Source organism: Triturus cristatus, chromosome 3_2, assembly GCF_964204655.1.
Source record: "Triturus cristatus chromosome 3_2, aTriCri1.1, whole genome shotgun sequence".
NCBI lineage: Eukaryota > Metazoa > Chordata > Amphibia > Caudata > Salamandridae > Triturus > Triturus cristatus.
The window spans coordinates 1,079,035,927-1,079,060,225 of NC_140584.1; positions in this window are offsets into that span (position 1 = coordinate 1,079,035,927).

The following is a 24,299-nucleotide window of genomic DNA, read 5'->3' on the forward strand; positions in this document are numbered from 1 at the left end:
ATGGCACACATGAACAATCAAGCAGGGAACAGTACACACCCACAATGACCCTGGCTCCTCGCCCAGACCCACAGACTGTCACAATGTACAATGCCATGCTGTCTGAATGTCAACCTGTACCATGCGGCTACATACATGTGGACACATTGTAATACACCATCTCCCCTTCACATCACAGGGGCATCGTCAACACCTCCTGCAGATCAGTCCCAGCCGCTCTTCACTGATGACGAGGAGTACAACACCAGCATCAACGCACAAGCCCTCCTAGACATCATTGACCTCATCCGCGACGCACCTCCAGGATCAGGGCAGCCCAGCTACATCGATGAGACCCCACCCACCACCATAATCACCCAGCAGGAGGCACCCACAGCCCCGGCACCCTCACAAGTCCCCCAGGAACAACAAATGGCCTTCTAACGCCATGTGCTGGAGGGCCAGAGGGAGATGGCTGAGCAGGTGCAGGTGGGGTTCGAACTCATGGCTGCCAAACTGGATGCCGTCCTTGGGTGTTTATGTCCACCCCATGCTCTCCAACGAGCCCTGACTGACATCGCTGGAGTCATGACGTGGAGAGAAGAACAGCTGTCCACTCAGAGTGGCTCCAGTGATGCCAGCCGTGAAAGCTCATGCAGGACATGGTGCGGATGGAGGTGGAAAGGATGGCAGCCACCGCTGCACATCATCGAAATGTAGCTGGGATCTATCATGCCCTGCAGACCTCCATCATGGCATTGTCGCCACTAGGCGTGGCGTTGATGAATGCTGACGCCCCCACACCATCCACATCCCCGCCCGCTGGTGTGTCAGTGTCTCCCAGTGAGGCAGGCGTATCCACTCAGGCACCTGATGTGTCAGTGGCACTCAGTTCTGCCGACAATGCCCCTCCGGCCCCTGATTTGTCAGTGGCACACAGTGCCGCAACTGGTACTGCAACACCCACAGGAGGGGCAGAGCACACATCCGGGGACGAGGACGTGGATGTGTTTGTGATCAGGAGGCACTAGCATTCATTTCAGCCACCTGGCCTGTTTCTGCTTCGTGCCACACATGGCCTCATGACCTTCCACTGACCCCCGATACACTCCAATGCACTCACCTTGGACTGCGACATGGACTGTCACATCCTGTTCAATGACCAATGAAATGGCGGACAGAATGCGGACTGTACCCTTCCTCTTCCACAGTACATGTCATCCACGGATGGACTCTGGCTGGCCCTCCACGGGCCCATATTGTAAAGTGTACTCGGTATTGCCCTGTACCGCTCCAGCTGCATAACTGCACTGGATGTGCAAATAAACATCCAGTGACGCACTGCTGTGTCATGTCTTACATCATTCAGGTATGGATGTGTTGGACAGGCCTCACAGACTGCTTGCTCCCTCCCCGCTCGACAGGGCCCGAACTCCGGCCCACCTGGCATATCCCCACGACAAGCACCTGTACTCCGCCTCCCGACGGACCCTCTGCCCTCGGACCCCTACTCATCACGGGGTCCAGCCCCACCGGCTTCCCCGGCCGGGTCAAGCCGCCATCTGGGGCCCTGCACCACGCGGCCGCATGGCCTCCCCTCGACCCTAACCCCGGGCCTGGCCGGCCCCGACATCCCGGCACCACCATCCACCAGGAGGTGAGCGGACCACTTGGCAAGTCAATGGGAGAACGAACTGTCAAGGGCTCTCCCCCGCCAGGTGCCGATCGCCCCCAGCTCCCCCAGGCACTGGCTCCACCCCCTGCTGGGTGTCTGGACACCTTCATCCCGGACCCTCCGACCTCCAAGTGCGAGGGTCCGGACATCAAAGGGCACCAGCCCTATAACTGAGGCAGCTCCGGAGCAGGAAGGCAGTTGTATCCTGGAGTCGAGAGACACCGAGTGAACTCAACCTTGACGGTCTACTGGCGCTGCCGTAGCCCGCTCTTGTGAACCATCGTCCTGCCTGCTGGCGCTGCCGCGGCCTTCTGCAACAGTCATCTTCCTGGGACCTGCTGGCGCTGCCGCGGCCCGTTGTAACGACCATCCTCACCGGGACCTGCTGGCGCTGCCGCGGACCGTATATCTCCCGGGGACCTGCTGGCGCTGCCGCGGCCCGTTGTAACGACCATCCTCACCGGGACCTGCTGGCGCTGACGCGGACCGTATATCTTCCGGGGACCTGCTGGCGCTGCCGCGGCCCGTTGTATCGACCATCCACACCGGGACCTGCTGGCGCTGCCGCGGCCCGTACCACCTAAACCACCAAGCTCGAGGATTGTGAGCTCACCATCATCTCATCAGAACTACCTGATTGGTAAATAGACTGCCCCGCTACCCCCGTCCCTACCTTGCGAGACTCTAATCGAGGGGACCCCTGAGTCCAGACCTCCTTGTACCATTCAACCGTACCTTAAATAAGTGCTTATAAAGAACGCTGAACCTTATCCGTGTGTGATATTTGTCTGTGGGGGGGAAGTTACTTGTCTGTACGATCGCTGGAGACGGCTCTCCCCGGAGACCTCTCCTCCTGACCCCGGCCGACCCTCCCGGTCCGTCTACCTTTTCTAACAGGATGTGTGGATGAATGTGGGGACAGTGCCTTCCCTTGCGCCAATGATGTTCATCCTGTGGGATGCGAGTCAGAGGATGCAACATTGCATTTTATGTACCTGGTCCCGTGAACACTACAACAGGGACACACGCATCAGTCACTTCCTTGTCCGGACATGGACTGGACCACGCCCGCGCCCACGAGTCATTGTGGCAAGCCCTATGCTGGTCTGGCGTACGGCAGGCCAGACCACTACGATGATGCACCAAGGGGGGGGTCATCATTGCTACCCGTCGCAGGCATACTCGCTGGTGGTGTGCAGGTCACTGGTCTAGTCGTCAGCATGTCACAGCCACTCCCTGAGGGCAGGTTTGCACACACACCACACCCATCCGGCACATGCGTCACTGGCCATGTGACTCCGCCAACATAAGGGACCTCACATTCCCCTCTTCCGGTGGTGACTGAATGACGGCCGCTCCCTGCTTCTCATTCATAAAGGGCCCATGAGTTGCTGCGCACATGGTTGGTGGCATCCAAGGCCTGGCGGACAGCACGGGCCTACCACCACGTGGTGCAGACTGGGGTTACACAGGGTTAGTGGCATCCGAGGCCTTGCGGACAGCACAGGCACCCCACCACAGGACGGTGACTTTGGGTGCACTGAGTCAGTGGCACCTTAAGCTGCTGAGCGGGTGTGCAGCTTGCGATGATGCCCTGTCCCGGCAGTCCGGACAGCTCAGGTTTAGTGTGCCCTGCTGGACAGCAGTGTAGGCCAGAGCCAGTGGGCAGCACGGGCATACCGCCACGTGGCGTCACTTCCAGGATCCCAGAGTTAGTGGCACTCATTGCACGGAGCAGGTGTGCAGCCTGCGATGGTGCCGGGTGCACTGGTATGTCCTCTGCCATGGCGTAATCAAGACCCAGCACTAAACGTGAGACCTGTTGGCCTGCGGAGCGTGGCTGCATGGTGTGGAGGGTGCCATGTCGCCGGGCCCCGGGCTTGTGACTTGCAGCGGCACATGGTGGGACCTCCTGTCTATGCGCCGGTGGCGGAAGATGAGCAGTGAGGCCTGGGTGTGCATGGGCGGGCATGCCACGATGGGCGGTGGGAGGGGTTGGGGTGCCTCTGCCTGGGTGTGCATGAGCGGGCAGGCAATGTTGTCTTGCGCAGGTGTGTGTACGGTGCCAGTCATGTATCTGGACTCTGTTTCAGCTTACGGCCTGGTGAACTGCAATACATACCGGCACGTGGTTGGTGGCAGCAGGTGAGCAGTGTGGCCTGGATGCGCAAGGGCGGCACTCTCTCTCTCTCTCTCTCTCTCTCTCTCTCTCTCTCTCTCTCTCTCTCTCTCTCTCTCTCTCTCTCTCTCTCTCTCCTTTCTTCTCTCTCCCTCTCTCTCTCTTTCGCTCTCTCTCCCTCTCTCTCCCTCTCTCTCCCTCTCTTCTTCTCTCTCTCTCTCCCTCTCTTCTTCTCTCTCTCTCTCTCTCTCTCTCCCTCTCTTCTCTCTCCCTCTCTTCTACTCTCTCTCTCTCGCTCTGTCTCTCTCCCTCTCTTCTTCTCTCTCTCTCTCTCTCTCCCTCTCTTCTTCACTCTCTCTCCCTCTCTTCTTCTCTCTCTCTCCCTCCCTTCTTCTCTCTCTCTTTCTCCCTCTCTTCTTCTCTCTCTCTCTCCCTCTCTTCTTCTTTCTCTCTCGCTCCCTCTCTTCTTCTCTCTCTCTCTCTCTCTCCCTCTCTCCCTCTCTTCTTCTCTCTCTCTCTCTCGCTCCCTCTCTTCTTCTCTCTCTCTCTCTCCCTCCCTCTCTTCTTCTCTCTGTCCTTCGCTCTCTCTGTCGTTTGATGTGCGCAGGACACACCTTCTCATCAAGTTTTTTGTCTTGCAGTCTGGGACCTACGGATTGCCCTGAGGGGAGCGGCCATGTGTCTTCATTTCATTTCAGTGTTTAATTTTAATAAAGTTTAATTTGTTGCTTCGAAAGTGAATGTGTGCTGCTCATTTCTGTATCGACACATGCATGTCACCAGTTGTGATTGTGCGATGTCAGGCAGATTATTTTGTACATGTTTGTAGTTGATGTTGTATGTCTTTGGTCGGGGGGGTGCCAGGGAGGGGTGGTCCTGGGGGTGGTGGCGGTGGGTGCTGAGGCCCTCTTGGGTGTCCGGGCCGCATGATGGGTGGCTCCATGGCATCTGTTGCCCTTCCGATGTGACCCTGGGCTGTGCTCCCTATTGTGGTGCAGGCTGCCATCTGACTCTACACCAGGTCAGAGCAGGTGTAGATTTCCTGGTGCTAACGCGCCTTATCGCCTGTTTTGTGTTTTTATCGCAGATCTGGCTGGTCGTTAAGAATGTTGAGGTGTGATGTTGTCGCAGCTTTTGGCATGGGAACGCCCACTTTGCATCTCATTAGCAATAGTTGCTGGGGGCCTCTGTGGCGATGTTTTTTGCGGCTGCTATCGCGGGTAAACTGGTGCTGTGGGTTGTTAGCACCAGCTTGTGAATGGGGAGGTAAATTTATCACGACTTTGGCTGCGATGAAGTGCCGTTAGTTCGGGGATAGCTCCTTGTGAATATGCCCCTATGTTGTTTTGCTGTAGAATTTTCTTATGGTCATGTACTCTGTGTGAGCTCAACATTTGTTTAGCTTGTTTAGAATAGAGTGTATGATTCTGTTTTTCTGTAATTGAGCCTTTATGGCAGGTCCATGCACTTCTTCCATACTGTAATTACTAATCTTTTTTTAATAAACCGTTTTTTGCCCTAGTGCCCTAATTTTCAACTGGAATTCAGTTATTAGTGTTTTCCTTGTTTATTTTGCCTTACTCTGCTAGATGCATGCTTCCTTGTGAGGACTGCAGTCTCGAACAGCTGCCTATGGAAGAAACTGGAGTCGGATCTATTGGGTTAAAATCGGGGAGATAGAAATATCTGGGTTCCAGTGATTATTGGGGTTCATCTCCCACAAAAGTATTTTCCCCATGGAGGAAAAAGTGTTTTAAGTGTTGATTCTCTAAGGGCCCGATTCACAGAACTAACTTCAGACATAATCCTAAACTTACTACTTTTGGTATTCACAGAAGTTAGGATTTTGTCTTAAGTCTGTCTTAAGTCTGCCTTAAGTCTGTCTTAAGTTTGTCTTAAGACAAACTTAAGACAAAATCCTAACTTCTGTGAATACCAAAAGTAGTAAGTTTAGGATTTTGTCTTAAGTTAGTTCTGTGAATCGGCCCCTAAGTATTTCATAAATAGGATTCATAAGTGTGGGGAATATGTAGGAATTTCTAAAATTCTCAGAGTACTGCTGGACATCGTTTGAGCATTCCATTTACATCAAGGGTTACTTGAAAATGGATTGAACAGGGTTTACCATTAGGCATAGTAACATTTCACGTGCTTGTCAATTTTTCAGCTATAAACAACTACAGCTACCTGGCAAGGCCTCGTGTCACCACAAAACGCACTACACACCATGCAACACAGTGTAGAGCCCAGGACTTCCAGAAAGGGGCTTGGGGATATCCCCCTTCAGCCTCGTTGACTGTAGCACAGCATTTAGCAGATGTGTAAACTCTTCTGCAGTTGGAGCTTGCAGTGATTAGCATAAAAAAGTACTAAAATTATATTTATACTATACTTTCATAAAGCAACTTTCAGCCAACTTTGTTTTGTTATTCACATTTTGCTTCCTCCTGTTGCAGCCTGCAACATGGAGCAATGGGCCAGCCTACTACAGCTACTGGCTAACTTCACTTTGAGTGACTGCATTTAGCCCTTTCACAAAGAGCACGTCTGCACACAACGAAGTTCCCTTCCTTCCCAGGATTGTTGTTATTACTTTATAATTGCTTTAGTGTTGCCTATGTGGCAGCAGGACACTTCTGATGTAACCAAGGCCCATTCCAGCCTTATCAGTTCCAGTCTCCTGCCAATGCTGTTCTGCAATGCTTTTGGAGCGCCCTTTATCTGATTACTGCTATTTCACAGCATAATGGATTGTGTCCCTTTGAACCTGTATTAGGTTATACCTTCTATCTTTCCTTATTTCTTTTGTTCTATCTTTTTTCATTTTTCCTTCTTTCTCTTTCTTTCTTCCATTCTTTCTTTTCTACTTGTGTTCATTTTTTACTTTCATTTTTTTTTGCCTTCTTATTTTCCTTTTTCTTGATTAATTTGCTTCTTTTCTTTTTCTTGCCTTGTTCTTTCTTACCTACTTTCTTTCTTTCCTTTTCACTGTATTCCTTCCTTCTTACAGTCTTTCTTTCTTTTCTTTTTTGTTGCCTTCTTAATTTCTTCATTTTCTTTCTTTTTGCCTTTTTAATATCCTGGCTTCTTTCATTGTTACCTTCATTCTTTCTTGCCTTTGCTCTTTTTTGCCTTCTTTCCTGCTTCTTTCTTCATTTTTTTCTTACTTTCCTGTTTTCTTTCATTTTTATGCTTTCTTCCTTTCTATTTGTTATACTTTCTTTCTTTTCTTCTGCGTGCTCTTTTTTCATTCTTTCTTTTTTCCCCTCATGTTTTCTTTTTTTTGTGCGAAAACAATGACAAAATAAAAATGACAAAATGTTGGCAGCCAACGCCAGACCTTTTGGCTCTGCCAATGCTTGTTACTGATTTGTATTTGTATAACATTTGTACTATAATGTGTTCTTTCCGCAAAGCCACCTGTAGGAAGCTGGCTCTGTAAATACTATACCAAAGTAACGTATAGTATGCTCAGAGTCCAAGGAGTCCACAGAGGCATAGCAAAGTTTAAATTAGACAAGTACTGACAGCTTTTTTTGTGGTAGTGTGGGCGAGCAGTGACGCTTATCACAAGGGTGTGTTAAGCATTTATTGTATTCACTCAATCAAGGTTGATGGCACACACTCAGACTGAATCCAGACCAATTAGGTAACTATAAACATAATTACTTATACTTTATTTTGTAGAACCAAGCAGGACTTGGCACAGGCAAGTAAGACATACTTTCAAAGGCAAAGCTGTACACAGAAATACAATTGTGATCTGTATTGGTCTCGATTACAAGTTTGTTTTACCTTTGAAACAGTTCACAATACAGTAGATTACTTTTTATTACTCTTGGATTACTTTTCAGTTACTTTAAGTACTTGAGGTGATATGCAGAGATATTATACACTGTAGGTTGTTATTTACAGGTAAGCATGACAATTTTTAGGTTAAGCTGTAAATGACTAGAGTGGGGGAAGAGACAACCTGCACTCCAAATTGTATCAAAAAAGTGAGTTATTTTAAAAAACGAAAAGTGTAACTGTGAATCTTCCAATTATCAAGGGTGCTGCCTTTGTGTGACCTGTTCAACCCCCGAACAGGCTACGAAATATAAGAATGTAGAATTTTCAAACAGAAGTTTGAACAAAGGCGCACTATACACCAGCCCTATAAGGTGCTAATTTTCAATGTAGCTAGATTTTAGAAAGTAATCAATACATCAGAATACTAATACAATGACTTGCATATAATAATGTAGTCCAAACACTTAATGACAGTGTCAAATGAAAAACAAATACAACGTTGTAATCCAAAATAGAACTCATGAAGATTGCGATGTCAGAGGTCAGTTCATATTACATGGCGAGTGTCAATGCTCTTCAAACAAAACTTCACAAGTGTATATGAAACAGAAGTCAAGAGTCTTCTTTACTTTCTTGTTCCGAAAAATTCAAATGAATAAATGCTTTCAAAACAACATCATGGCGTCCCAATGCATTTCGGTATCAAAACCTTCATCAGGGGATTGCTGAAATAATATGTATATATATATATATATTCACAGAAAAAACCATAGGTTTCAGGCACGTTATAGTTAGGAATTAGCATTTAAAAAAACTCAGAAATTCACTGAAAAAACCATAGGTTTCAGGGGCGTTATAGTTAGCTGGACTTTTCACTTGTACAAAACCATTGAAATTCCCCCGTTATAGTTAGTTCAGCTAACTATAACTCGCGCACCCGCAATGCACTGCTGATGACGTCACATATTACATCACTCATGACATGGTCAGTGACATCACTCATGGCATCACTGATGACATCTCAAATGACATCACTGATGACATCACTGATGACATCATCCTTGTGATAGAGTGGCAGACCTCCTCTCACCCTCATATAACCTTTGATACACACATTCAAAAATAGAGTCTAAAATTTTCAAAACAATGGACATACCAATACCAGTTACAACAACCTCTTCAGTAATTCTAAGATCCCCATACACATACACTCATTCACCAACAGTCCTATACAGTCACTCATACATGTACTCACTCATCATATGCACTCATATACCTATACATCCTGTTACACAATGCCACTCATCCATAGAGTTAATCACACACATAGTCACTCATGCTAATAAAGAATCAAACATACATTTACTTGCATATACAGTTATACACACACCACCACACTTACTTCTACGGAAACTTACACATACTTAGTCTTTTAAACAATCACTTATAGAAACTAACCCTGGGCGAGACACTACGCTTCGCCCACGTAGTGTACGTAGCACTGCCTGCTTCGCAGTTTTTGAAGTAGGCGAAGCAGGCTAGCGCTACGCACACCCAGGGCGAAGCGTAGCTGCCTGCCACTGCCACCCGCCTCCCGCCCGCCCTCCTTTTAAATCAAACCCCCGCATTTACAATAAATACAAAAGTAAAGAAACTTACCTGAAGCGCGGCGTCTCCGGGGCTCCCTCTTCCATTTCCAACTTCTTCTGACAAATGCGCAAGCGCGGGCGCCCGCACATGCGCATTTCTTGCGAGAAATGCGCATGCGCGGGCGTCTGCGCATGCGCTTTTGTCAGAAGAAGTTGGAAATGGAAGAGGGAGCCCCGGAGACGCCGCGCTTCAGGTAAGTTTCTTTACTTTTGTATTTATTGTAAATGCGGGGGGTTTGATTTAAAAGGAGGGTGGGCGGGAGGCGGGTGGCGCGTAGTAGGGCTACGCGAAGCACGTAGTATGCGTAGATTTGGGCACACTACGTGCTGCTTCACGTAGCCCCACTACGCCCACTACGCCCACCCTTAATAGAAACACATACTTATTCATACAGGAACTCTTTCAATCTCTCACTCTCACATATACTCACTTATATACACCAATAGTCACATATACTAGTTTAAAACATATGTAGTTACTCATAAAGACACTATTGAGACAGTCATTCACTCACTAACACACCCATACACACACTCATCCACCCATACAGTCCTGCACACATGCTGTCTTCAACACATACAAACAGTGAGTCACTCATTCATGCACCTATGTACTACGTAATACCCCCCACCGAACCATGCAGACACTCAGACTGATACTCAAAAAACCAACTAATAACCTATATAGACACCCATGTAGCTACTCACCAACCCATGCAGCCACTTCTACACAAAGTGAGAGACTGATACAGATATTTACATATTTAAACATTACTCACTAAGCCATGTATTCACTATAATACACTTAATCAGTCAGTTACACAATCAATTTTTCAAAAACAAATCATCCATTTAGACACTTATATACCCATTTATTCTTCCATCGACCTTGAGATATACATATATAAAACATATTTAATTTTCAGAAAAACACACATTCACTGGATGATGTCATCAGTGATGTCATCAGTGATGTCATTTGAGATGTCATCAGTGATGTCATGAGTGATGTCACTGACCATGTCATGAGTGATGTAATATGTGAAGTCATCAGCAGTGCATTGCGGGCGCGCGAGTTATAATTAGCTGAACTAACTATAACGGGGGAATTTCAATGGTTTTGTACAAGTGAAAAGTCCAGCTAACTATAACGCCCCTGAAACCTATGGTTTTTTCAGTGAATTTCTGAGGTTTTTTAAATGCTAATTCCTAACTATAACGTGCCTGAAACCTATGGTTTTTTCTGTGAATATATATATATATATATATATATATATATATATATTCACTGAAAAAACCATAGGTTTCACACATGTTATAGTTAGCGGAAATTTTACTGATAAAAAACCAGTGAAATTGCCCCGTTATAGTTAGTGCTGGCAACTATAACTCACGCGACCGCAATCCTCTGCTGATGCTAATACTGTATTTAGACACTTATTTGCCCATGTCTTCTTCCATACATTTTTAGCTATACATATATTACAAATATTTTTTTTTCATAAAGACACATATGTCATCAGCAGAAGATTGCGGTCGCGTGAGTTATAGTTGCCAGCACTAACTATAACGGGGCAATTTCACTGGTTTTTTATCAGTAAAATTTCCGCTAACTATAACATGTGTGAAACCTATGGTTTTTTCAGTGAATTTGCAAGGTTTTTTAAATGCTAATTCCTAACTATAACGTGTGTGAAACCTATGTTTTTTTCAGTGAATTTGTACGGTTTTTTAAATGCGAAGTTACTTTACGCCATTCGAGGCGTGCGCGCCCACTTAACGCAGTTCGTTCCGTGCACGGTTTTTATCAACTTTAATAAGCCCTGTACATTTGGTGGCCTTCGGCCACCAAAAGCACAGGGGGTGGGGTCAATGTGGATAGTGTTTTTTTTATTTCGATTTTATAATTTCATGTTGCCAAAATTTAGTTTTATTTACCGATTAATAAGCCCTGTACATTTGGTGGCCTACGGCCACCAAAAGCACAGGGGGTGGGGTAAGTGTGGATAGTGTTTTTTTTTTTTTACTGTACGCTTACGGTAAGCGTACGGTAAGCGTACTCGGCGAAATTGCCGAAAAAAAAATAAAACCGTTTTTGCTCTTGGGGGATGTTTGGGGACTCCCTCAACATGACTATGTGGGAGGGAGTTGTCAAAACAGCCCCGTAACATGTTTTTGGCCATCTTGTTTGATAAACAACACTCAGTGCGAGAGACAAAATGGCGGCCGCCGCTTCCTGGTTTCGGCCGATTCGAATGTTTATTAAGATCTAAGAGCCAATCAGAATCGCGCTCGCGCACGCCACCGTACGCTTACGGTAAGCGTACGGTAAGCGTACGGTAAGCGTACCGTAAGCGGGCTCAGATATATATATTGATTTAAAGGATATTTTCTCAGAATCTACTGAACAGATTTACACCAAACCTACAAAAGGCACTTCCTTGACCTAGGGACTACCTCTCTGCCAAATTTCTAGTAATTCTGTTCAGCCGTTCGGGCTGTAGCTCGTTCTAAAGGTCCTATGGAAAAATGCATGGGAAAAACGCGTTTTGGGACCCCCCTTTTATCTCAGCCCCCGCTTGACGAATCCCCCCGAGACTTTCAGGGTAGGAGCGGAGCGTAGCGCCCCACCTATTTTGAGAAATTCGCGAGGATTCATCGACCGGCGCCAAAGTTATTCAAAATAGAATGTTGAGGTTTTCCTATGGAAAAGGGGTCCTAACTATAACTACCTACTGGCGACCGCCAGTAGGTAATATAATTCATACATAAAATTCGTTTCTGAGATGCAAACAAGTATAATGTGAAAAGCATATAATGAATTACACATATAACATTGTTAAAGCCTTAACATCCAGTATTATACCAGCCAATTACATATTTGGGAATGGAACAAAAACGATCGGTAATCTGAAACAAAACTTTTTAAAACAGAGCACTTGAAAACATGCAGACAAATGTTCACATTTATGTCCAAATGCGCTTCGTGTGATAGGCATGAAAAAAGCATAAAAAAGGATTTATTGTGAAGGGCCACCGAAACCACATGAACGCAGCAGTGTGAAAGGCCAGAAAGAGAGTGAGCGTCTACGTAATTTCCACTAATTCCCAGTACACCAACATAAGTGGTATCCTTAATTAAGTGTGATGGGAGGGCTCACCTCCGAAAGTCTCTGAACACTTGAAAGTGTCAAACGCGGATATTTTGTTGCCAAATGACGATACTGAAGGAATCAAGAAGAACAAACAGAGGTATTACCTACAGGTGTCTGGCATCCAAGGCCAAAAAGATTAAAAGTGTTCAACGTAGAGAGTGTCAAGGGTTCCCACTTACTTAACCGCTGTTCGTCAAACGCATGCACATAGAGTACACTGCTAACCCGGAACTTTGTGGTGACGATGTATCGTAGGCGTCTGTGTGAATAATGAGGGCAGCAATGAGTACATGAGTTACCGAGAGTTATCTCAGCTAGAGAACTAATCAAATAGTGAGTGCCATGGAACTGTGTTCAGTTACCTGCATCAATATGTCTCAAAGTTCCTCCGCGGGGTTCAGTTTGCTCAAAGTAACAGCAGCGAAGATGTGTAGCCGTGCGAAAGCGATGCCGTAGTGAATATAGAGAAAGGACTACGTAACGTGCGTCAGTATGTGCCTAACATAGAAAGAGGACTGATCTGAGAAGTGAAACTTCTCAAAGTATGCTAACAGCTGAATCTAAAACAAATCGAGTGTACGAAAACTAAAGCCACATGTACAAATGATGATGTGAATCGAAAGCGTCTAGAGAGTATAAAAAGAGATGAGAGGTAAACACCACAGTGCACCATGGGGAATCAAGAGGTTATGGAAAACAGCTGAAAAGACAGGAGTATAAGAATGTGAAAAAAACTACACAAATGAGATGAAATAAACGAACATAACTCACAAAAGAAACCTCATAAGCAAGAAGACGCCATAAATCTAAACATTTCTGTAATCGATCCGCGCTTTTCAAATCTCCATGTATACAAACAGGATAATAAAATGTAGAAATTTGTGTGACAAAAATGTGTTAATTAGCAACTAGCTATTAACAATCGCATATTATCAAAGAAAATGAATTAATTCAATTTTATCATTCAGACCACACGGGCTTAGGGTTTTCAAAAAACGAATCCAGAAAGTTTCTCTTTGTGCCAAATGTTTGTTTGGGTCAACATGTGCTAGTACCGATACTTGTTCAAGAACAGTGAACCGTAATTGAGGTATGGTGTGTTTATGTGTGAACCAGTGTGCTGCTAGACAGTATTTCATGTTGGATGTGCGAATGGAGCTTTTATGTTCAGTCACCATTAATTATTTGGACATCCTTATCGAGAAAAAATGCACGACTCTGATAACTAGAGTATTCAAAAAGCCAACCGACAGGAATAACGCACTCCATTACAATAGCTTTCACACCCTAACACTGGGCTGGTGTATAGTGCGCCTTTGTTCAAACTTCTGTTTGAAAATTCTGAATTTTTAGGTTAAAGCATAGTTACTTTCTTTTCCTACAAAACAGTCAGTCAACACAGACATTATTTTAGGAACAAAACTCATAACATTAGTATCTATGAGAGAAAGAGTGTTAACAGTTCTCAGGTAAGAAAACGGCTTATGAGTGGAAGTTTTGGGGTTAGGATCAAGGTTCTCCAAGGTACAGTGAAGCACTCAAATTGCCCCACCAGCAGCACTGGGGTGGCCGGGTGCAGAGTGCAGGGGCCCAATGTTAGCCAACAAGGCCAAGAGGGCCTTTGGTCAGGGACTGCTTGCAAGCAAGCCACTTGGCCATGGGAGCAGAGCTCCTGCGGCAAAGATCAGCACTGCAGGGGCCAACTATCAGCACAGGAGCTGCACCACCAGTGGCATTGGGGCAGCCGGGTGCAGAGTACCAAGGAGACTTCGGGGAACCTGCAGATTTCAATGAAGATCTCTGGTTTGGAAAAGATGCTGCAAGCTTGGGCAGGGAGGCTTCCTGAAGGTGACCACCGGCTGTAGGGGTAAGTTGGGTTCTTGGGGGATGTTTGGACACCATCAGTTGGGCCACCCGAGGCCGTGGGGTGTCGGGTGCAGGGGTGTCCTTCAGCATTGGTTCTTCTTACCAGCTCCGGTCGCGGTTGTGGGGACCCTTCAAGTTGTGGCTGCAGGCGTCGCCTTGAAACTTGAGGGAGGTGGGAGATCACCGGATCCCAGGTCAGGATCACTGGGGAGACCTCCTCATGTTGTTGGGCCACCCAAACTCGGGCCGTGGGCATTTGGTACAGAGTGATGCAGAACCAAGGAACAGCCTGGATCTGTGTTAGAAGTCTTGTGAGACCAGGGCTGCAGTGCGAAGTGATGCAGTGCTTGTCGGGGTGCTGGCAGGTCACGGTGCAAGCAACATTGTCGTCGTTGCTGCTTGCAATGACAACGGAGTCGGTGGCGCCGGTGTCGGTGGGCTAAGGCTGCGGTGCGAGATGAGGACGGTGCGTCGTGTAACTTAGAAGCAGTGCCCTTGACCCACGGTTCAAGCAGCGGCATTGATGTCGGTGTGGAGCATCGTTGTTAGGGATACCAAGGCGGCGTCATGAAGCGAGGCAGTGTGAAGTGCGGTGGCCCCAGGTGGCTCAGTGGCAGCATCGGGTGGCATCGTTGGTAAGACCACGGTTGCAGTGCTGTGGGCGGCAGTGCCCTCTGCAGTGCCTTCAGGGCACGGAGTCAGCAGCGGCGTCATAGACAGCTTTGGGTTGCTTTTTCTTCTGTTGCAGCACAAAACACCCAGTCCCCAGCCAGTGCTGATGACAGAAGAACTTGAAGTCTTTGCTCTTCCTGAGACTTCTTGAACAGGAGACAACTGTACCTCAAGCCCTTGGAGAAACTCAATAGAAAGTTGTAGAAAGTTCAGTCCAGTCCTTTTACTGCTCAAGACAAACAGCCACTGCAGGCCAACACAACAAAGCACTCAGCAAAGTGGTAGTTCCTCCTCACAGCTTCTCCAGCTCTTCTTCTTAGCAGTTCTCTTGGTCCAAAAGAGTTCTCTGAAGTCTTTTATATCCCTGAGACTTCCAACAGGAGGCAAGCTCTACTTCAAACCCTTGGAGAAAGCTTGAACAGGAGGATGATGAAAGTACAATTCAGTCCTTTCCCTGCCCAAGAAAGAATCAGCAAGCAGCAGGGCAACACAGCAGACCACGCAGCAAAGTTGCTGTTCCTCCTGACAGTTTTTTAAGCCCTTCTTCCTGGCAGGATCCTTAGTTCAGCAGTAGTCTGAATCTCTTGGGTCTAGGCCCCAATATTTATACATCAAAGTAATTTGTTCTCTGGAGGCAGAGAGTGTCTGTGCTCAGCCAAACCAGTTCTGTCCTCTCTGGCCCATCTTCCCGGCAGGAGGGGGAGACAGCACAGTCCAAGGCAGACAGGGCCTTTTCAGGTGCAAGGAAAATCTCCTCCCACCACTCTAAATGCAAACCGGGCTTATTACGGTGCTATTGAAAACTCCTCCCACTACTTTGAATGTAGCCCAGGTCAGCACAGCCCTGACTCATTCAGGAAAGGCAGGACACACATCAAACCCCCCCCCCCCCCGGTGGCCGTCTTAGAGAATGCACCTCCCCAGCTCCTGTCACTCCAAAGCCAGACAGTCAATACATCAATACACAAACCAGCAGAGGCACATAGAATGGCTAAGAACCTCTAAAAGTGGTATTTTCAAACTCAGAATATATAAATCATCTTTACAAAAAGATGCATCTTTATATTCTAAGTTTAGATGTACTAAACTTTACTTTCCTGTCTTGTCCCACTGGCAAGTTTAGTTATAAGATGTTATCAATAAACTTCCATTCTACCCTATCGGACAGATAGCCTTTCCATAGTGAAAAACGAAATGCACTGTAATTCACTACTAGGTCATGTCACACACACTAGTACATGGTACATGTCCTACCTTTAACATACACAGCACCCTGCCCACAGGGGTACCACGTGCCTACCTTAGGGGTGACTTATGTGTAAACAAAAGAAGGATTAGGGCCTGGCAACTGGATGCACTTTCCAGGTCGACATGGCAGTCACAACTGCGTGCATACACAGCAGTGGCAGGCCTGAGTTACCTTTACTGGGCTACTTCTGTGGGTGGCACAACCAGTGCTGCAAGCCCACTAGTAGCATTTGATTTACAGGCCCTGGAACTCAAGGTGCCGTTTACTAGGGACTTACCTGTAAATAAAATATGACAATCATGGAAACACCAATCCGTAACACAATTTACACAGAAAGCGTTTCCACTTTAGCACTGATCAGCAGTGGTAAAGGGCCCAGAGTCCTAAAACCAATCACAGCAGGTCAGTAAAAAATAGGAGGAAGAAGCAAAATGTTTGAGGATAACCCTTCAAAAAGAGCCATTTCCAACAAAGTCTTTAAGTTGAGTGTAGGGCAGGTCCTCCAGGCTCTGGGGGGCTGCTGGATGCCTGACACGCCAGAGTTTCTGCTGTTGTCAGGTCAGAGTTGGGACAGGCGTGTAGGGCTGGGGCCAAAGCAGTTGGTGTCCTGTTCTTCCTGGATCAGTACGACTCTTCGGTCCTTCTTCTTTCTTCCTCAAATCTGAGGAGCCAAGGTTCAGGGTTGCCCCTAAATACTTAATTTCGGGGTGTTAAAGGGGTGTGCAGACCAGGACCAATGGGTCCCTTCTTTTGGGTGGGTACACCCCCTATTATGTCACCCTCCAGTGGGAGGGTGGCATGAGATTCACCCGATTTGGCTGGATCACCTCATCTTGAAGATGGAGGGGACTGAGATGTGTGCTTCACCTTGCCTCCCTCACCTGAGGGGCAGGATTGGCAAAGGTGGGCACACCTCTCCTTCTAACTTAGTTTTCCCACAGATTCTCCTGCTCAAAGTGGGGCCAGAACCAGTGGGAGCCAGCTGCTGGGGGCAGCGAAAGGCAGGGACAGTTTACAATGGCAGCAGGCCTTTGAAGCTTTCCCGTCATGGACCCAGCCCATCCTGGTGAAGGAGGCATGACACCTCTGTGCAAGATGGGCTTTGTTTCTAGACCCAGAGAGTGGAGGTCCTCTACCGAGGAGCCCAGAACCCTCTCTGGTGTTGCAAATGGTGGGAAACCTTTCAGGAACCATATCAGGGCTGGTTGTTTTTCAGGGGGCACCTTAAAGATGCCCTCTTAGTGCATTTTACACCAACTCCCACACTGGCATCAGTGTGGGTTTAATGCGCTAAGACGTTTGCTACTAAACTTCCCAGGTGTTAGTATAACCTTTATGGATCTGTGGAGTTCATAATGACCAACTCCCAGACCATGTACTCTTTATGTCTTTACTACACTTACAATGTCTAAGAATGGACACTGTAGGGGTATAGGGCTCATGCCACTGTACCCTAAGCTGTGGGCTAGTGCACCCTGCAAGAGGGGTGACGTACCTAGGCCCCAGGCAGAGGGTTATATGCATCCCGCACATGGATGTGTGACATGTTGACTCTTCACTTTTCTCTGTGCCAAAACATACAGCCTGCAGTGGCAGAGTGTGGGTGTTAAGGTGCAGGCATTCTAAGGGTGTCACTCACAATGGATGCTGCAGCCCTTAGATGCTTTGCCTGGTCACAATGCCCTTGGTATCCATGGTACCTTTCACTAGAGACTTACCTGTGGCCAGAGATGTGCCAATTGTGGGTACAAAGGTACAGTTTGGGGGAAGGAACACATGCCTTGGGAACCTGATAAGTAGGGATCAATAGCACATCAAGTCAAGTTGCATCAGATGTCAAGCAAAAAGTGGGGTGTAGCCATGCAAAAAGTAAACTTTCCTTCACCCCCCTTCTGTCCTGCAAGTCCTCAGCAGAGCCGACAGGTTGTTTCTCCTTCTTTTTGCCGGGTCCTTTGTCTCACACACAAGCACTCTATGCGTTTCAGGTGGGCCCGTTCAGCCCAAGCACACTGAATATCTGTAAGATTAAACAGACTCATTCATATAGTGACACACCAGGGTTACAGATTGTAATTGCAATTTATCTTCATTTTATTCCGGTTGCCTCCCATGTACCTTTCTGTCCTGATAAAGACCCGCAAGCAGAGGTTTTAAGTTTCTCTCTTTGCATTTTGAAGGGTCGACACTCCCCATCTCAGGGCTCGTACTACGTTCTACTGGTCTTTTCTGTCTCCGAATGATGTATTGTGTTTTTCCAGCATAATTCTGTGTAACAAACATTAAAAATAGATAGCTAATTATTGTGTAGACAGGCCTGCAGATACTGGTTTGTCCTTGTCCAAGCCAGTGACTAATATATGAAATTGTGATACTATGTTTCTGACCTTTTCTCTTTGATTCTCTCTCACTCACTTCACATATAAGCACTTTCCACTTACAAAGGGATGTAGGCAGGGGTTGAGCTGTACGACTGATACCAATAAAGATCTTGTTTGTTAAAAAAAAAAAAATAAGCACTTTCCACTTGCACCCTTTTCTACAACAACCGCATATTGATATAATTATGAATATCTAATTGATTCTATTTTTTCATATAAAGAGAAATGCATACAAAGATATTGTCTATAATATATAGGTAACTGTGTTTTTTTTGTCCCTGGTGTCACTTTATGAATTTTTTGCTCTCTTCTGTGTGAATGATCTTATGAAAAATGTTGGTGATGACCCAGCTAATTAATTTCTGGAGCCCCATTTTTGTCCTTGAAGAACAAGGAGAGGGGTCCCCCTACTCAAAAGGGACCAGGCACCAACTGACTGGGTAGTCTGAAAAACAATTACCACTTTAGAGATGCACCAATTCACATATATATATCTTCTGTTATCACCTGCGATTAATAACACCACATTAGGGGAACACACCAACTCAGGATGTCAAGACACTGATATGGTCATTTAATTAAAAAAATAAAGAATTGTTCAATAAAAACCTACAATGAAATATCCCAAAATACATTCAATGTGTCACAGTTAAAAACAATCATGAATCATTAATATCAAAATAAACCCATGGAAAGAAATGTAATAAGACACAACAATCTGTCATTAATCCTTTGGGCACGGCCGGAATATCCCCGCAGTGCGGACGAATTCCACACGTGCGCAAATCGGACAGCCCACGGCCGTCTGCACACGCCCACAGTGGCGTCGGACGGCCGGGGCCGTCCGACGCTTGGAACGGGTTCTCTGTCCTCATATGTTTGTCTTTCACAAATTTAACTAAAAACTCCAGCATCATAATTATGAATATCTAATTGATTCTATTTTTTCATATCAAGAGAAATGCATGAAAAGATTTTGTCTATAATATATAGGTAACTGTGTTTTTTTGTTCCTGGTGTCGCTTTATGAATGTTTTGTTCTCTTCTGTGTGAATTATCTCATGAAAAGTGTTGGTAATGACCCAGCTAATTAATTTCTGGAGCCCCATTTTTGTCCTTGAAAAACAAGGCGAGGGGTCCCCCTACTCAAAAGGGATCAGGCACCAACTGACTGGGTAGTCTGAAAAACAATTACCAATTTAGAGATGCACCCATTCACATATATACATCTTCTGTTATCACCTGCGATTATTAACACCACATTAGGGGAACACACCAACTCAGGATGTCAAGGCACTTATTTGGTAATTTAATAAACAAATAAAGAATTGTTCAATAAAAACCTACAATGAAATATCACAAAATACATTCAATGTGTCACAGTTAAAAATAATCATGAATCATTAATATCCAAATAAACCCATGGAAAGAAATGTAATAAGACACTACAATCTGTCATTAATTCTTTGGGCACGGCCGGAATATCCCCGCCGTGCGGACGAATTCCACACGTGTGCAAATCGGAAGGCCTACGGCCGTCCGACGCACACGCCCACGGTGGCGTGGGAAGGTCGGGGCCGTCCGACGCATGGAACGGGTTCTCTGTCCTCATATGTTTCTGTCTTTCACAAATTTAACTAAAAACTCCAGCATCATAATTATGAATATCTAATTGATTCTATTTTTTCATATAAAGAGAAATGCATATAAAGATTTTGTCTATAATATATAGGTAACTATGTTTGTTTTGTCCCTGGTGTCGCTTTATGAATGTTTTGTTCCCTTCTGTGTGAATTATCTTATGAAAAATGTTGGTAATGACCCAGCTAATTAATTTCTGGAGCCCCATTTTTGTCCTTGAAAAACAAGGAGAGGGGTCCCCCTACTCAAAAGGGACCAGGCACCAACTGACTGGGTAGTCTGAAAAACAATTACCACTTTAGAGATGCACCAATTCACATATATGCATGTTTTGTTATCACCTGCGATTAATAACACCACATTAGGGGAACACACCAACTCAGGATGTCAAGGCACTTATATGGTCATTTAATAAAAAAATAAAGAATTGTTCAATAAAAACCAACAATGAAATATCACAAAATACATTCAATGTGTCGCAGTTAAAAACAATTATGAATCATTAATATTCAAATAAACCCATGGAAAGAAATGTAATAAGACACTACAATCTGTCATTAATCCTTTGGGCACGGCCGGAATAACCCCGCCGTGCGGACGAATTCCACACGTGCGCAAATCGGACAGCCCGCGGCTGTCCGACGCACACGACCACAGTGGCGTCGGACGGTCAGGGCCGTCCGACGCATGGAACGGGTTCTCTGTCCTCATATGTTTCTGTCTTTCACAAATTTAACTAAAAACTCCAGCATCATAATTATGAATATCTAATTGATTCTATTTTTTAATATAAAAAGAAATGCATAAAAAGATTTTGTCTATAATATATAGGTAACTGTGTTTTTTTGTCCCTGGTGTCGCTTTATGAATGTTTTGTTCTCCTCTGTGTGAATTACCTTATGAAAAGTTTTGGGAATGACCCAGCTAATTAATTTCTGTCGCCCCATTTTTGTCTCTACCCACGAGAGCAACTGAAGGGGCTACGTCGGGACCTCTTTGTTTTTTATCGTTTCAGAAATCTAGGCAAGATCGTCTGGTGAGTTAATATCCAGAGTACGAAGTCCAGAAAAAAATTACCAGTTACAACACCTCAGCCAAGCAGGGACAAGTGCCCAAAGAAGACGGTCAGAAATTACAGGACTACAGAACATAGTCACAGGGGGTCAGCAGATTAAGCTTCACGTAGCCAGACTACACCGACATCTTAATTGAGGAAAGAGACTGAAAAAGAGCATCCTGTGGATGAATTTTTAAATCCTCCCTTAGGAATATATATAATCAACAGCTGTGTGCCATCCACATGCAGGAAGAAAGAAATATAAATGGATGGACAACTCTGGTTAAAGGTTATCTGTCAAAATATCTATTACAGAAACATTGTGCTACCAAATAATGTGCCCAACATATTTGAGGCCAAAATATTGGGAAGGTAAGTGCATTCTGGTAATATTAATTCCACATCTATGTAATTGATGATACATATATAATGATGTTACATATATTTAGGGTTAAGTAAAGTCATTTTATACTTACCTACATGTGTATACTTTGTCGATAGTTTCGTTCTCAATATTATAGTCATGATATTCTGGTAGCATGATATTGTGGGAGCAATATTTTAGGGTGGTATCCTCGCTAAGGGGGTTTATACAACTCCACTTTTACCAATTTTGTGGCTCTTCCCTTTCATCCCCCTGAACGACTGTTACTGCCATCTATGGCAGAACACTAACAAGAAAAGGCAGTAGGGTCTGTAGATTGCGCACGGTGGTGCTACTGTATATTAATAAAGAATGATATCTGTTTCATCTGTGGCAGTGCTCCAAGGAATTTAAATAACGACTGCCCGCGTTGTTAACAGAGAGTAGATAAATCCACACTCAAATAGCCAAAGTGAAAAACAAACTCCTTAGCCACATTCAGAGAAGAAAGTGAAAAAGTCCAATTAATAGTCTTCTTAGTTGTTTTTCGTGATGGTTTATTCGAATTTCATGTAAAAGTTCAGTATACTTCACTCAATCAGTGCAACAAGTAGCCACAAGTTGAGCCAACATGTGTTTCGTCTAGGCACATCACCTCAGACTTCATCAGGGCTACAAAAGAGAAATGCACAGGTTACTAGTGGGCATAAGTGCCACAAACACGAACTATCACCACTGAGAAAAGCGTGACCAAAGAAAGGCAAACACCACGTGAGGAAAAAAAGAGAAGACAAATGTCAGCTCTTGTGTACACCACTATGGTGAGAGATCAGAGAATCGATCAACGTCCCAAGAAAATAAGGTAAAGGGTAGAACCTCAACCCCTATATACCACACAATAATAATAAGAACTATTATATAGGATCGAAGGGAAAAGAAAATAATACAAAAATGAAACACTAACTGCTACATGATAGTAAGAGCATGAGTACTACAAAAATCAAAAACGAAGCTCACCAAGGACTCAAGTATCTAACGAAGGGCCAATTAGCACGAAAACCCTATATCCAGTCAGGCATCAAAAGTTACTGATATCCCATAGATTATCAAGGTCCTAAAATCTGACCAACAAACATGGGATAATGCTCGTTGTGGTTTTCCTCAAGTCCAACGAGAACCAAACAGCACATGTAACTTGATCAATATGAAAACAACACACACGCTTACCTCTAGATATCCAAGCATGCAAAATTTCTTTGTAACCTTCGTATTAGTTGTGAGCAGTCAGGACAGCGACAAAACGTATAATCTAAACCAAATTATAAATAAACACAAACTAATAAGTGTGTTCCAGTCCTCCTAAATTGAAAATAAAATCTTAATATTGGCACCCACAATAAATAGTTCTAACTAAGATGGCGTCTACGCAGCACGCCGTCATTTCATTCTAGAAAGGAGTACTCTCCGATTCGTTTTCACCGCTTGCAGACAGGTTTGGGATAATAACTTTTAATAGATGTTGAATTTCGTTTTTGTAGTTGTAGATAATATGTCTCGAGATTATGGGGCACGGGTGCTCTTGTGAACTGAAATTATCAATAACTTGTGCATTGACTCCGCATTGTGATTAGATTGAATGTGGTTTTAAAATTAACGTAACACGTATTTACTATGAATGGCACTATCTGATCGGCATATTTTGTACACGACATGTACATGGGGTTATATATGAAATTTTTGTAAATTTCCTGTATCTGGGTCATATTTATAGATATTATTGACTAGCGACTCTCTTTTTTTTATATTGGCCTCTTATGTCTCACTAATGGTCTCTCTTTTTATGTTAACACGAGTTTAAAATTACGTGCTTCATGGATTACAGGGCCCCATGAATAATTGTGGGTGCCAATATTAAGATGTTTTTTATCAATTTAGGAGGACTGGAACATACTTATTAGTTTATGTTTATTTATAATTTGGTTTAGATTATACGTTTTGTCGCTGTCCTGACTGCTCACAACTAATACGAAGGTTACAAAGAAATTTTGCATGCTTGGATATCTAGAGGTAAGCGTGTGTGTTGTTTTCATATTGATCAAGTTACATGTGCTGTTTGGTTCTCGTTGGACTTGAGGAAAAACACAACAAGCATTATCCCATGTTTGTTGGTCAGAGTTTAGGACCTTGTTAATCTATGGGATATCAGCAACTTTTGATGCCTGACTGGATATAGGGTTTTCGTGCTAATTGGCCCTTCGTTAGATACTTGAGTCCTTGGTGAGCTTCGTTTTTTATTTTTATAGTACTCATTCTCTTACTATCATGTAGAATTTCATGTTTCATTTTTGTATTATTTTCTTTTCCCTTAGATCCTATATAATAGTTCTTATTATTATTGTGTGGTATATAGGGGTTTAGGTTCTACCCTTTCCCTTATTTTCTTGGGACGTTGATCGATGCACTGATCTCTCACCATAGTGGTGTACACAAGAGCTGACATTTGTCTTCTCTTTTTTTCCTCATGCGGTGTTTGCCTTTCTTTGGTCCCACTTTTCTCAGTGGTGATGGTTCATGTTTGTGGAATTTATGCCCACTAGTAACCTGTGCATTTGTCTGTTATAGCCCTGATGAAGTCTGAGGTGATGTGCCTAGATGAAACACGTGTTGGCTCAACTTGTGGCTACTTGTTGCACTGATTGAGTG